This window comes from Schistocerca nitens, chromosome 5 (assembly GCF_023898315.1).
Source record: "Schistocerca nitens isolate TAMUIC-IGC-003100 chromosome 5, iqSchNite1.1, whole genome shotgun sequence".
Taxonomy (NCBI): domain Eukaryota; kingdom Metazoa; phylum Arthropoda; class Insecta; order Orthoptera; family Acrididae; genus Schistocerca; species Schistocerca nitens.
This window is the reverse complement of record NC_064618.1, coordinates 141,518,665-141,531,183: the sequence shown is the minus strand read 5'-3', so window position 1 is coordinate 141,531,183 and position 12,519 is coordinate 141,518,665. Positions and strand designations below refer to the sequence as shown.

Genomic DNA, 12,519 nt, shown 5'->3' with positions numbered 1-12,519 from the left:
TCCATCGTCGCAGACGAGTACGAGACCCATCACTCTGACCCACTGGACACAGTACATATGGTGATATCACAAACTGCTTCGGCTTATTAGGGCTATAAAGCTAAAAAAAAAAAGCTATGATCACGTTAGTTTATTTCCACTGAGGTTCCACACCAGCTTAGATCATCTTTGAAAGTAGTGTCTTCTAGTGTTTGGTACGTAGATGATATCAGTGATTCCGCATTTTGATATTAGGTTGTGCAGTCATAATAAGGGGCAGAGTTGGGCAATTGATTAATAACTTTAATTAGGAAATATAGACAATTGTACTTAAAGGGTTGATTTTAATCTATAATAAATATACACTCCTGGAAATGGAAAAAAGAACACATTGACACCGGTGTCTCAGACCCACCATACTTGCTCCGGACACTGCGAGAGGGCTGTACAAGCAATGATCACACGCACGGCACAGCGGACACACCAGGAACCGCGGTGTTGGCCGTCGAATGGCGCTAGCTGCGCAGCATTTGTGCACCGCCGCCGTCAGTGTCAGCCAGTTTGCCGTGGCATACGGAGCTCCATCGCAGTCTTCAACACTGGTAGCATGCCGCGACAGCGTGGACGTGAACCGTATGTGCAGTTGACGGACTTTGAGCGAGGGCGTATAGTGGGCATGCGGGAGGCCGGGTGGACGTACCGCCGAATTGCTCAACACGTGGGGCGTGAGGTCTCCACAGTACATCGATGTTGTCGCCAGTGGTCGGCGGAAGGTGCACGTGCCCGTCGACCTGGGACCGGACCGCAGCGACGCACGGATGCACGCCAAGACCGTAGGATCCTACGCAGTGCCGTAGGGGACCGCACCGCCACTTCCCAGCAAATTAGGGACACTGTTGCTCCTGGGGTATCGGCGAGGACCATTCGCAACCGTCTCCATGAAGCTGGGCTACGGTCACGCACACCGTCAGGCCGTCTTCCGCTCACGCCCCAACATCGTGGAGCCCGCCTCCAGTGGTGTCGCGACAGGCGTGAATGGAGGGACGAATGGAGACGTGTCGTCTTCAGCGATGAGAGTCGCTTCTGCCTTGGTGCCAATGATGGTCGTATGCGTGTTTGGCGCCGTGCAGGTGAGCGCCACAATCAGGACTGCATACGACCGAGGCACACAGGGCCAACACCCGGCATCATGGTGTGGGGAGCGATCTCCTGCACTGGCCGTACACCACTGGTGATCGTCGAGGGGACACTGAATAGTGCACGGTACATCCAAACCGTCATCGAACCCATCGTTCTACCATTCCTAGACCGGCAAGGGAACTTGCTGTTCCAACAGGACAATGCACGTCCGCATGTATCCCGTGCCACCCAACGTGCTCTAGAAGGTGTAAGTCAACTACCCTGGCCAGCAAGATCTCCGGATCTGTCCCCCATTGAGCACGTTTGGGACTGGATGAAGCGTCGTCTCACGCGGTCTGCACGTCCAGCACGAACGCTGGTCCAACTGAGGCGCCAGGTGGTAATGGCATGGCAAGCCGTTCCACAGGACTACATCCAGCATCTCTACGATGGTCTCCATGGGAGAATAGCAGCCTGCATTGCTGCGAAAGGTGGATATACACTGTACTAGTGCCGACATTGTGCATGCTCTGTTGCCTGTGTCTATGTGCCTGTGGTTCTGTCAGTGTGATCATGTGATGTATCTGACCCCAGGAATGTGTCAATAAAGTTTCCCCTTCCTGGGACAATGAATTCACGGTGTTCTTATTTCAATTTCCAGGAGTGTATATTGAACAGCAACAATTATCATTTAGTAGTATTAGTTGCCTTTATCATTAATTTATGTTTAGAATGTAATTTACATGTTAAAAAGGAGTATTAGGAGATCCTAAGATCTTCTTCAGGGGGATAGTGAGTGAGGGCCAAATCATCATTTTAGCGTTCATTATTTTTCATTGCGCACATTCATTTTACACATGCCTGGAGTAGCATCTTGGAAAAAAATTGAAGACACGACTTAAGCGTGTTGGTCGCCACAAAATTTCAAAGGCACTTCTACTTCTCCATGACGGCGTAAGTTCTCAGAGGAGTGTGTGCACCCGAGAGGAGCTCACGCAACTTCACTGGACTGTTCTCGCTCATCCACCCTACAACCCGTATCTCGCGCCTGCTGACTTCCAGCCTGCCGCGGTGGTCTCGCGGTTCTAGGCGCGCAGTCCGGAACCATGCGACTGCTACGGTCGCAGGTTCGAATCCTGCCTTGGGCATGGATGTGTGTGATGTCCTTAGGTTAGTTAGGTTTAACTAGTTCTAAGTTCTAGGGGACTGATGACCACAGCAGTTGAGTCCCATAGTGCTCAGAGCCATTTGAACCATTTTTTTTGCTGACTTCCATCTGTTTGGCACAATGTGGGTGCACTCCGCGGGAAGCAGTACGTGGATGAAGTGGAGGTTTTGATGCAGCGAGACGTTGGCTCCTAAGTCGACCAGTAGAGTGGTACCATGACGGCCCTCCCCGTAAGGTGGGGTAAGGCCGTCACATTGAAAGGAGATTATATTAAAAGTAGTGTGCGGAATTATATGGTGTACTCAAATCCTAAATAAACCAGCCTGCTTTCAGAAAAGAAAAACACGTGTTTCATTTGTTATTCAACGCTCTGGTAGCAAAATTTTCTAAACTTTATAAAATTTATAAAGCAGAATACAGTAAGGTAAAGCGTGTAGTAATAATTACTTACCAAATACCTTGTGTCGATTGTTTGACACGTCATACAGCGAACAGTTTTTACTTTTTAAATACAGGAGTTAAAACTATTAACATGGAATTGGATGAAATGTCCAATGATCCGCTATAGCTGTATTTGTCCAGGTCACTTATAATCCCACACAACCGGTTTCTCAACTTTTGAGTTTCATCTCTTCTGGTGTAAATGTAAATGCTATGTCACAGCTTACAGAATGCCACAGCGTAACAAATGGCGTGTCTAGGTAAACATTCCATCGTTCCTTAATCGATAAAAAACTATCGCCAAATGATAAATGAGATCCCTGAGTCTGATGTTGCGAAACTAAAGTATTGGATTTCCGACTCTATTACTGTACCGTAAGGACTAAAAGGAGGTCTCCTCTTTCGGATATATTCACTAAAGCCTGATGCCACACGAGACGAAGCAGGCATAGTTAGCATTGAACTTAATATAATTTTAGGTAATTTCCAAGAATGTCTGCCTATCGAAGCTGCGGGCTCCAAACGATAGATAGCAAACGTGCGATTGTAAATCGACCACGCGACTGTGGTGGCGGGCGTTATGAGCGTGTTTCTAGTGGTCACTACAGCAACGAAAAAAGAAGAACGTTACTAAAATAGTTTTAATTACAAAGGAAACGACATATCACACTCGTCGTCGTCATGAGAAAGTCCATTTGATGTGTACGCTACGGGAAGCATTCCATTTTTGCCGTAACCTGGGTAAACTCTAGAGCGTCACATTTCCGACAAAAATTTAGACAATTTTGTACATTGCATAAGCATGGAATTAGATTCTTCCATGTGAGCCAATCGGCCAAAGAAATGTCTACAATATCACACATCCCACTCTCTACCGTCATAAATCGTTTAGGTTTTCCTGTTATCTCACAAATAATTTATCATGACGCTCGCCACCACAGTCGTGTGATCGATTTAGAATTGCACGTTCGATATCTATCGTTTGGAGCCCGCAGCTTCGATAGGCAAACATTCTTGGAAATTACCCCAATTTTCCATATATTTGGATATAAGACAGGATTTTTTTCCATTTTACCACCTTTATCGAATTTATGTTTTCTTCCTTTACCATATCTGATCGACTAACAGTTCTCCTTGGGTAACTGTATCAACTTCTTCAACATTTGCAGTAAAAGAATTTTTCATTCTATCATTCACCTTCAGTTTCAAAATATCTTCAAATCGTTTTTCCTTGAAGAATTCAAGTTCGTTGACATGGCTGCTGAATTTGTCAATGTCCTCTGGAGTTACATCATATTTTGTAAACGTAATTCGGGAAACTTAAAATTCTCCCATCAAAGAATTATGACGAAGTGGTTCAACTTTGTCAATAAATAGTGACAAAATACTTTGGTAACCTATGAGAGTGTTATTAACTCTTTGTAGCTAGAGACTGACATAATTACACTACTGGCCATTAAAATTGCTACACCAAGAAGAAATGCAGATGATAAACGGGTATTCGTTGGACAAATATATTAAACTAGAACTGACATGTGATTACATTTTCACGCAATTTTGGTGCATACATCCTGAGAAATCAGTACCCAGAACAACCACCTCTGGCCGTAATAACGGCATTGATACGCCTAGGTATTGAGTCAAACAGAGCTTGGATGGCGTGTACGGGTACAGCTGCCCATGCAGCTTCAACACGATACCACAGTTCATCAAGAGTACTGACTGGCGTATTGTGACGAGCCAGTTTTTCGGCCAGCATTGACCAGACGTTTACAATTGGTGAGAGTGCTGGCCAAGGCACCAGTCGAACGTTTTCTGCATCCAGAAAGGCCCTTACAGGACCTGCAACATGCGGTCGTGCATTATCCTGCTGAAATGTAGGGTTTCGCAGGGATCGAATGAAGGGCAGAGCCACGGGTTGTAATACATCTGAAATGTAACGTCCACTGTTCAAAGTGCCGTCAATGCGAACAAGAGGTGACCGAGACGTGTAATCAATGGCACCCCATACCATCACGCCGGGTGATACGCCGGTATGGCGATGACGAATACACGCTTCCTAATGTACGTTCACCGCGATGTCGCCAAACACGGATGCGATCATCATGATGCTGTAAACAGAACCTGGATTCATCCGAAAAAAATGACGTTTTGCCATTCGTGCACCCAGGTTCGTCGTTGAGTACACCACCGCAGGCGCTTCTGTCTGTGATGCAGCGTCAAGGGTAACCGCAGCCACGGTCTCCGAGCTGATAGTCCATGCTGCTGCAAACGTCGTCGAACTGTTCGTGCAGGTGATTGTTGTCTTGAAACCGTCCCCATCTGTTGACTCAGGGATCGAGACGTGGCTGCACGATCAGTTACAGCCATGCGGATAAGATGCCTGTCATCTCGACTGCTAGTGATACGAGGCCGTTGGGATACAGCACGGCGTTCCGTATTACGCTCCTGAACCCACCGATTCCATATTCTGCTAGCAGTCATTCGATCTCGACCAACGCGGGCAGCAATGTCACTATACGATAAACTGCAATCGCGATAGGCTAGAATCCGACCTTTATCAAAGACGGAAACGTGATGGTACGCATTTTCCTCCTTACACAAGGCATCACAACAACGTTTCACCAGGCAACGCCTGTCAGCTGCTGTTTGTGTATGATAAATCGGTTGGAAACTTTCCTCATGTCATCACGTTGTAGGTGTCGTCACCGGCGCCAACCTTGTGTGAAAGCTAATCATTTGCGTATCACAGCATCTTCTTCCTGTCGGTTAAATTTCGCGTCTGTAGCAAGTCTTCTTCGTAGTGTAGCAATTTTAATGGCCAGTAGTGTAGAATGGTGTTCTCACACTCGACTTGGCTTCATTGCCTCATCGGACAATTTCTTAGGACACAATAAACACAATGGTTGCAGTTCATTGACGATGTTCTCACACTCGACTTGGCTTCATTGCCTCATCGGACAATTTCTTAGGACACAATAAACACAATGGTTGCAGTTCATTGACAACAGATTGTAAGAAACCCATTGACAGATGCTTCGGAAAGTCACGAACATGTTTTCTTTCCTGAGACACGGGTTCACAATATTTCACAATATTGTGTTTGAAGCTGTAATCACGTATCCACTCTGGCAAACCAGCTTACTGGCCAGTGCGACCGCAAACAAATGAGCCTGTGACGCGATCGTCTTCTGTGCATGCCTCTTGGGCATCGTGGACTGGACTCGGAGTGTGAGGGGAGGGGGTTAGCGGCAGCTACCGGGTTTGCTTGTCCGTTACGGCTGGGTGGTGTCGCGGCAGAGACGCTCTATTGTTTGCGGTCGGCCTATAATGTCATTTGGTTTCACTTACGTAACACGACTTAAAATTGTGCAAGCGCAATATAAGTAGTATATTTTCTGAAATTTAGATTGTCGCTGAGAGTTTTGTGAAAACCTGATGAAAGAGTTTTTAAAGCTCACACCGCCTACCGCCCACCTTGAAAGCCGGAACACTTAAAAGTGGGCGGCAGGGACGAGGTTGAGTATCAGTGACGTAGACAAACAGAGCGAGCTGGTGCAAGTGCGTAGAATTCCACGGACGAAATGTCGGTTTTATTCCGCGACAGTTATTTCACAATCTTAATTGGCCCTTACCGACAAAACATGTTACGCCAACCTCGATTTCACACTGTCGATGTCTGCTAAGTCAGTACTGATTCCTGCTCACATTGTCATGCAGGATTACTCGTAACCGGAGACGTTACAAAGGCCAACCGCATGTTTTCTTAAACTATTTGTACACTACTGTGTAAAGTGCCGATAAGAGAGTGGGAGGATAGTACGAAACAATATGAGGACCACATTCTTCAGCTAAGCTTGTAATTACATGTCACGGAACCTGAGCCTATTCGAATTTAGGGGAGCAGGGAAGGGGTGGTGAGGTTGAGGAAGGTGGGGGTATGGCTCAGAAACATTGATTACAAACTCAGAAAGATGTAAGTGTTATCCCCTGTCGCGGGTTCGCAGTGTGAATTATAAATCACCAACTTCATGAACGGTAACACAAGCAAAAAGTAGTGAGGCGGTTTCAGGTTTAAGTGGGTTGGTTGGTTGATTTGGATAAGGGGACCAAACAGCGAGGTCATTGGTCTCGTCGGATTAGGGAAGGTTGAAGAAGGAAGTCGGCCGTGCCCTTTCAGAGGAACCATCCCGGCGTTTGCCTGAAGCGATTTTAAGGAAATCACGGAAAGCCTGAATCAGGATGGACGGACACGGGTTTGAACCGTCAGGCTTAAGCGGAAACACTTATTATTTATTAAATGTTAACTCAAAATTTTGCTGTCCACTTATGTAACTGCTGTGTAACTAGGATAGCCAGCGTAATCTCACATCTTAACGCCAGGAATTAACGGGAGTCTCTATAATACACGGAATTATTCAAATACGTATCAGAGTGCTTGGAACGATACAGCAGTTACCTACAAGATCCATAATTGATGTACACGGTGCTGCTTCGTGTGAGACATTTCATTACCTGTATAGATGAAAGGAAAACATAATATATTATGTAAAACTCCAACTCAACCGTCGTTACCAGAAGAGATTAATTAACATTACGAAGAGATGATTGGTTGGGCCTTACATGTCAGCGTCATCTAATTTTGCGTCGGTGAGAAATACCACATTTGATACCGACCGCAAAATCGGAAATTGGGATGTGAACCGCTATTTTGAAGCCTAGACCTGAGAACGCCACGAAAGCCAACTCGATGTGCAGTAGTCATTAAACTCTTCTCCGATGGCATTTGTATTACCAAACAAAATACCTTTTAAGGTTATTAATACTTGTGGACGTGTACTTGTCGAAATGTTAATATTCACTTACAACAATTATACACCTGTTTTTCTATTGATTACCTGTTACTAAGCAGCGAGGAGCGGCAGTATTTATGTACTGGGTTCAGTGACATTAAATCCCTGTCTCAGTCTGTACCACTCAAGGACGCACAACGAAAAGGTATGTGTTTAAGCATTCGACAAATTAACGATACTGGCTAACCCGAAATACAGGACGGCACACCAAGCGAGATACGGTTATGCGCTACGTGGAACTCCGTATCGATCGCTACAAATCTGATTTCGCTCCGCAGGTCCGAAATACGTCACGCCAAGCGAGAGAATTATTTTTAAGCAAAACGCTGTCTAGCTCACACAACATGAATGTAAGCGTGATCTTCGTTAAGTAATACAGAGACAGCGTCGCTATGGGGAAAGCATTGCTGGGCAAGTTGATAGTCTTTAGTCAATGCTGGCGTTCTAAAACTACGTTTCTGTACGTACACTGGAAGGTACTGTGGGTGGACAAATACTTGCCATTAAAACAGTAAAGTCTATTTTGTAATCATTTGCCCCCTGTAACAGATCAGGAATTGATTGCACATACTTTACGTACTTGGCGAACTCTTTTAGTTCAAGCCTAATTCATACCAGAGTAGACAAAAATAACCTGTAATACTCTCCTACAGAGCCACTGATGGAGTTAGTCAGTCGTGGTCCTGTTTCATGAAGTTTTTATTGTAGTTCACGCTAAACGTTAAACACCATCTCACCGCCAGCAGAACTGCGACAATAACTTGCTGAGGACAAGTTGTCATTAATAAACGCATAGCTCAAATGCTTTCAGGCATTTAATGCAGGGTAACCGTCTGCAGTGAATATTAATAGCACTAGAAAACTACCGCTGCTTTACTGTAGGGTAGCGACTGTGCCAGAGCAACTGTTAAACATCTTAACTGATTTACAGTGCTTTTTTATAGCACGAAAAGACTATCACTGCTGCTCCTTCCAAACAAGCAAAGCACGGAATCTCAAAACTTGACCTCTTCAGAGGGACGAAACTAGTAAACGCAGTGGCTTTGCAGGTGATGTGGAACACGTAGAAGCGCAGAAGAGATATAAAAAACAATCAGGCCTCCTTACCTGCAATTCGGACTGCAGTCGGCGGCCGGAGAACAGCGCAAGAGCAGCCGAGTTGTCCGCCGGTAAGGGAATTCGCCAAGGACGCGCGCGGCGGCGACAAACGCGGCGTAGACGGGCTGCTCGCTGCACACAGACAGACACACTGCGGCCGCGGCGCTGGGGGCCCGGTGGGGAGGGGCGGCACCGCGAGAGGGGGGCGCCCGCGTGACGTCACAGGTAAACAGAGGCAGCCGGCAGGCAGGGTCCCGCTGACCCACTTAACCGCTGCGGCGAGCGCCGGCCCAGACGGTGCCGAGCGGGCGGGACCTCGAAACCGTGTACTCCAAGTCTGCACCGCTTGGCCGCTGCTGGAGTAAGGTGTCCCAGCGAGTCGAGTCACGGGGTCACGAAGCACATTCCTCCTCCCTTCTGTTTTTCCTACGTATCTTGCTGTTGGTTGGTTGGAGGAGGCGACCAGACAGCGTCGTCTTCGGCCCCATCTCGGATTGGGGAAGGAAGTCGGCCGTGCTCTTTCCAAGGAACCATCCCGGCATTTGCCTGAAGCGATTTAAGGAAATGACGGAAAACCTAAATCAGGCCGTCCTCCCGAATGCGAGTCCAGTGTGCTAGCCACTGCGCTACCTCGCTAGGTGTCGTGCTGCATAATGTGTTAAATGACAAAGCGAACGGTAGACCCCTGCTTAGAGGGAACCAGGAAACTTGACCATGTGGCTATAGTCTGCGAGGCGTGCCTTTGGTGCTGACAGCTCACTGGCGTCGTTTCGTTGCCTAGCGACGGCAGGAAGCCGCTCAACAAATGACGCTTGTGCGGGTGGCACCAGCCACGTGCCGCGCTGCACATCAAACGCGCGCACGGGTTAAATTACGTGACAGCGAGATTCTCGCGTGTTAACTGCTGCCGTCGTTTCCCTTAATCTAACTACAGGACTAGTTCATAATTAATTTCGTTTCTCGTGTTTGTTTAGGTCCACTTCATTTAAACTATGTCCATTGTGACGCATGGTTGGGACCCCTTTAAGGCCATTTTGGGGCCGGCCGCGGTGGCCAAGTGTTTCTAAGCGCTTCAGCCCGGAACCGCGCGACTGCTACGGTCACAGGTTCGAATCCTGCCTCGGGCATGGATGTGTGTAATGTCCTTAGGTTAGTTATGTTTAAGTAGTTCTATGTTCTAGGGGACTGATGACCTCAGATGTTAAGTCCCATAGTGCTCAGAGCCATTTGAACCTTGCTTAACAGTAGACAAAACTGTACTTCGTTTTCTTTCCAACTTAACGGATTTCCACACACATTCTGATGATTGGTTAATGTGCCCACCTCTGGCACAAATAAAGGCCTGTCAAATACGGGACATGCTGTGAATGATGTCATCAGTCTCGTGTTGACGCAATAACACCCATTCTTCCTGCAGAGCTGCTCACAGGTCTTGGAGAGTGGTTGGAGCATGCTGACGTGATGCAACCCTAGTGCATCCCAGACGTGCTCGGCGGGATTCAAATAGGGAAAGCGAGCAGGCTACCCGTGCTCTATGAGGTCGAGCATTGTTGTTTGTTGTGGTCTTCAGTCCTGAGACTGGTTTGATGCAGCTCTCCATGCTACTCTATCCTGTGCAAGCTTCTTCATCTCCCAGTACCAACTGCAACCTATATCCTTCTGAATCTGCTTAGTGTATTGATCTCTTGGTCTCCCTCTACGATTTTTACCCTCCATGCTGCCCTCCAATGCTAAATTTGTGATCCCTTGATGCCTCAAAACATGTCCTACCAACCGATCCCTTCTTCTAGTCAAGTTGTGCCACAAACTTCTCTTCTCCCCAATCCTATTCAATACCTCCTCATTAGTTACGTGATCTACCCACCTTATCTTCAGCATTCTTCTGTAGCACCACATTTCGAAAGCTTCTATTCTCTTCTTGTCCAAACTGGTTATCGTCCATGTTTCACTTCCATACATGGCTACACTCCATACAAATAATTTCAGAAACGACTTCCTGACACTTAAATCTATACTCGATGTTAACAAATTTCTCTTCTTCAGAAACGATTTCCTTGCCATTGCCAGTCTACATTTTATATCCTCTCTACTTCGACCATCATCAGTTATTTTACTCCATAAATAGCAAAACTCCTTTACTACTTTAAGTGTCTCATTTCCTAATCTAATCCCCTCAGCATCACCCGATTTAATTTGACTACATTCCATTATCCTCATTTTGCTTTTGTTGATGTTCATCTTATATCCTCCTTTCAAGACACTGTCCATTCCGTTCAACTGCTCTTCCAAGTCCTTTGGTGTCTCTGACAGAATTACAATGTCATCGGCGAACCTCAAAGTTTTTATTTCTTCTCCATGAATTTTAATACCTACTCCGAATTTTTCTTTTGTTTCCTTTACTGCTTGCTCAATATACAGATTGAATAACATCGGGGAGAGGCTACAACCCTGTCTCACTCCTTTCCCAACCACTGCTTCCCTTTCACGCCCCTCAACTCTTATAACTGCCATCTGGTTTCTGTACAAATTGTAAATAGCCTTTCGCTCCCTGTATTTTACCCCTGCCACCTTCAGAATTTGAAAGAGATTATTCCAGTTAACGTTGTCAAAAGCTTTCTCTAAGTCTACAAATGCTAGAAACGTAGGTTTGCCTTTTCTTAATCTTTCTTCTAAGATAAGTCGTAAGGTTAGTATTGCCTCACGTGTTCCAACATTTCTACGGAATCCAAACTGATCTTCCCCGAGGTCCGCTTCTACTAGTTTTTCCATTCGTCTGTAAAGAATTCGCGTTAGTATTTTGCAGCTGTGACTTATTAAACATATAGTTCGGTAATTTTCACATCTGTCAACACCTGCTTTCTTTGGGATTGGAATTATTATGTTCTTCTTGAAGTCTGTGGGTATTTCGCCTGTCTCATACATCTTGCTCACCAGATGGTAGAGTTTTGTCATGACTGGCTCTCCCAAGGCCATCAGTAGTTCTAATGGAATGTTGTCTACTCCCGGGGCCTTGTTTCGACTCAGGTCTTTCAGTGCTCTGTCAAACTCTTCACGCAGTATCTTATCTCCCATTTCATCTTCATCTACATCCTCTTCCATTTCCATAATATTGTCCTCAAGTACATCGCCCTTGTATAAACCCTTACATTTGTCCTCTAGCCATCCCTGCTTAGCCATTTTGCACTTCCTGTCGATCTCATTTTTGAGACGTTTGTATTCCTTTTTGCCTGCTTCATTTACTGCATTTTTATATTTTCTCCTTTCATCAATTAAATTCAATATTTCTTCTGTTACCCAAAGATTTCTATTAGCCCTCGTCTTTTTACCTACTTGATCCTCTGCTGCCTTCACTACTTCATCCCTCAGAGCTACCCATTCTTCTTCTACTGTATTTCTTTCCCCCATTCCTGTCAATTGTTCCCTTATGCTCTCCCTGAAACTCTGTACAACCTCTGGTTCTTTCAGTTTATCCAGGTCCCATCTCCTTAAATTCCCACCTTTTTGCAGTTTCTTCAGTTTCAATCTGCAGTTCATAACTAATATATTGTGGTCAGAAGCATTATCGTCCATCAATACGAAGTCTGGGCCACAGCACCTCGCAACAACCGCGCGTGACATCCCAAGATGTTCTCACGGTACCTGACAACAATTAAATCTTGTTCATTCGGCTGTACAATTTCATGAAGAGGCGTTGGAGTGCTCAGCATAATCCCTGCCCACATCATTAGGGATCCTCCTCGATATTGGTCTCTTTCCACAATGTTTGGGTCGCGAAATCGTGTTCCACGTGCTTCCAGATTCGAATCCGTCGAGAATCATTCTCCAGACCAAACCGGGACACATTAGTGAAAAGAACATTGG

General features: G+C 46.0%; 1 protein-coding gene across 1 annotated transcript in view; it reads right to left on the bottom strand.

The window, feature by feature from the left end:
* Window positions 1-8,802, bottom strand: part of LOC126259836 (uncharacterized) — a 1,293,238-nt gene extending 1,284,436 nt beyond the window's left edge. Inside the window, exon 1 of the mRNA XM_049956888.1 lies at window positions 8,668-8,802. The gene's annotated coding sequence lies outside the window, so the exon portion shown is untranslated. The remainder of the gene's footprint in view (window positions 1-8,667) is intronic.
* Window positions 8,803-12,519: the final 3,717 nt, after the last annotated feature.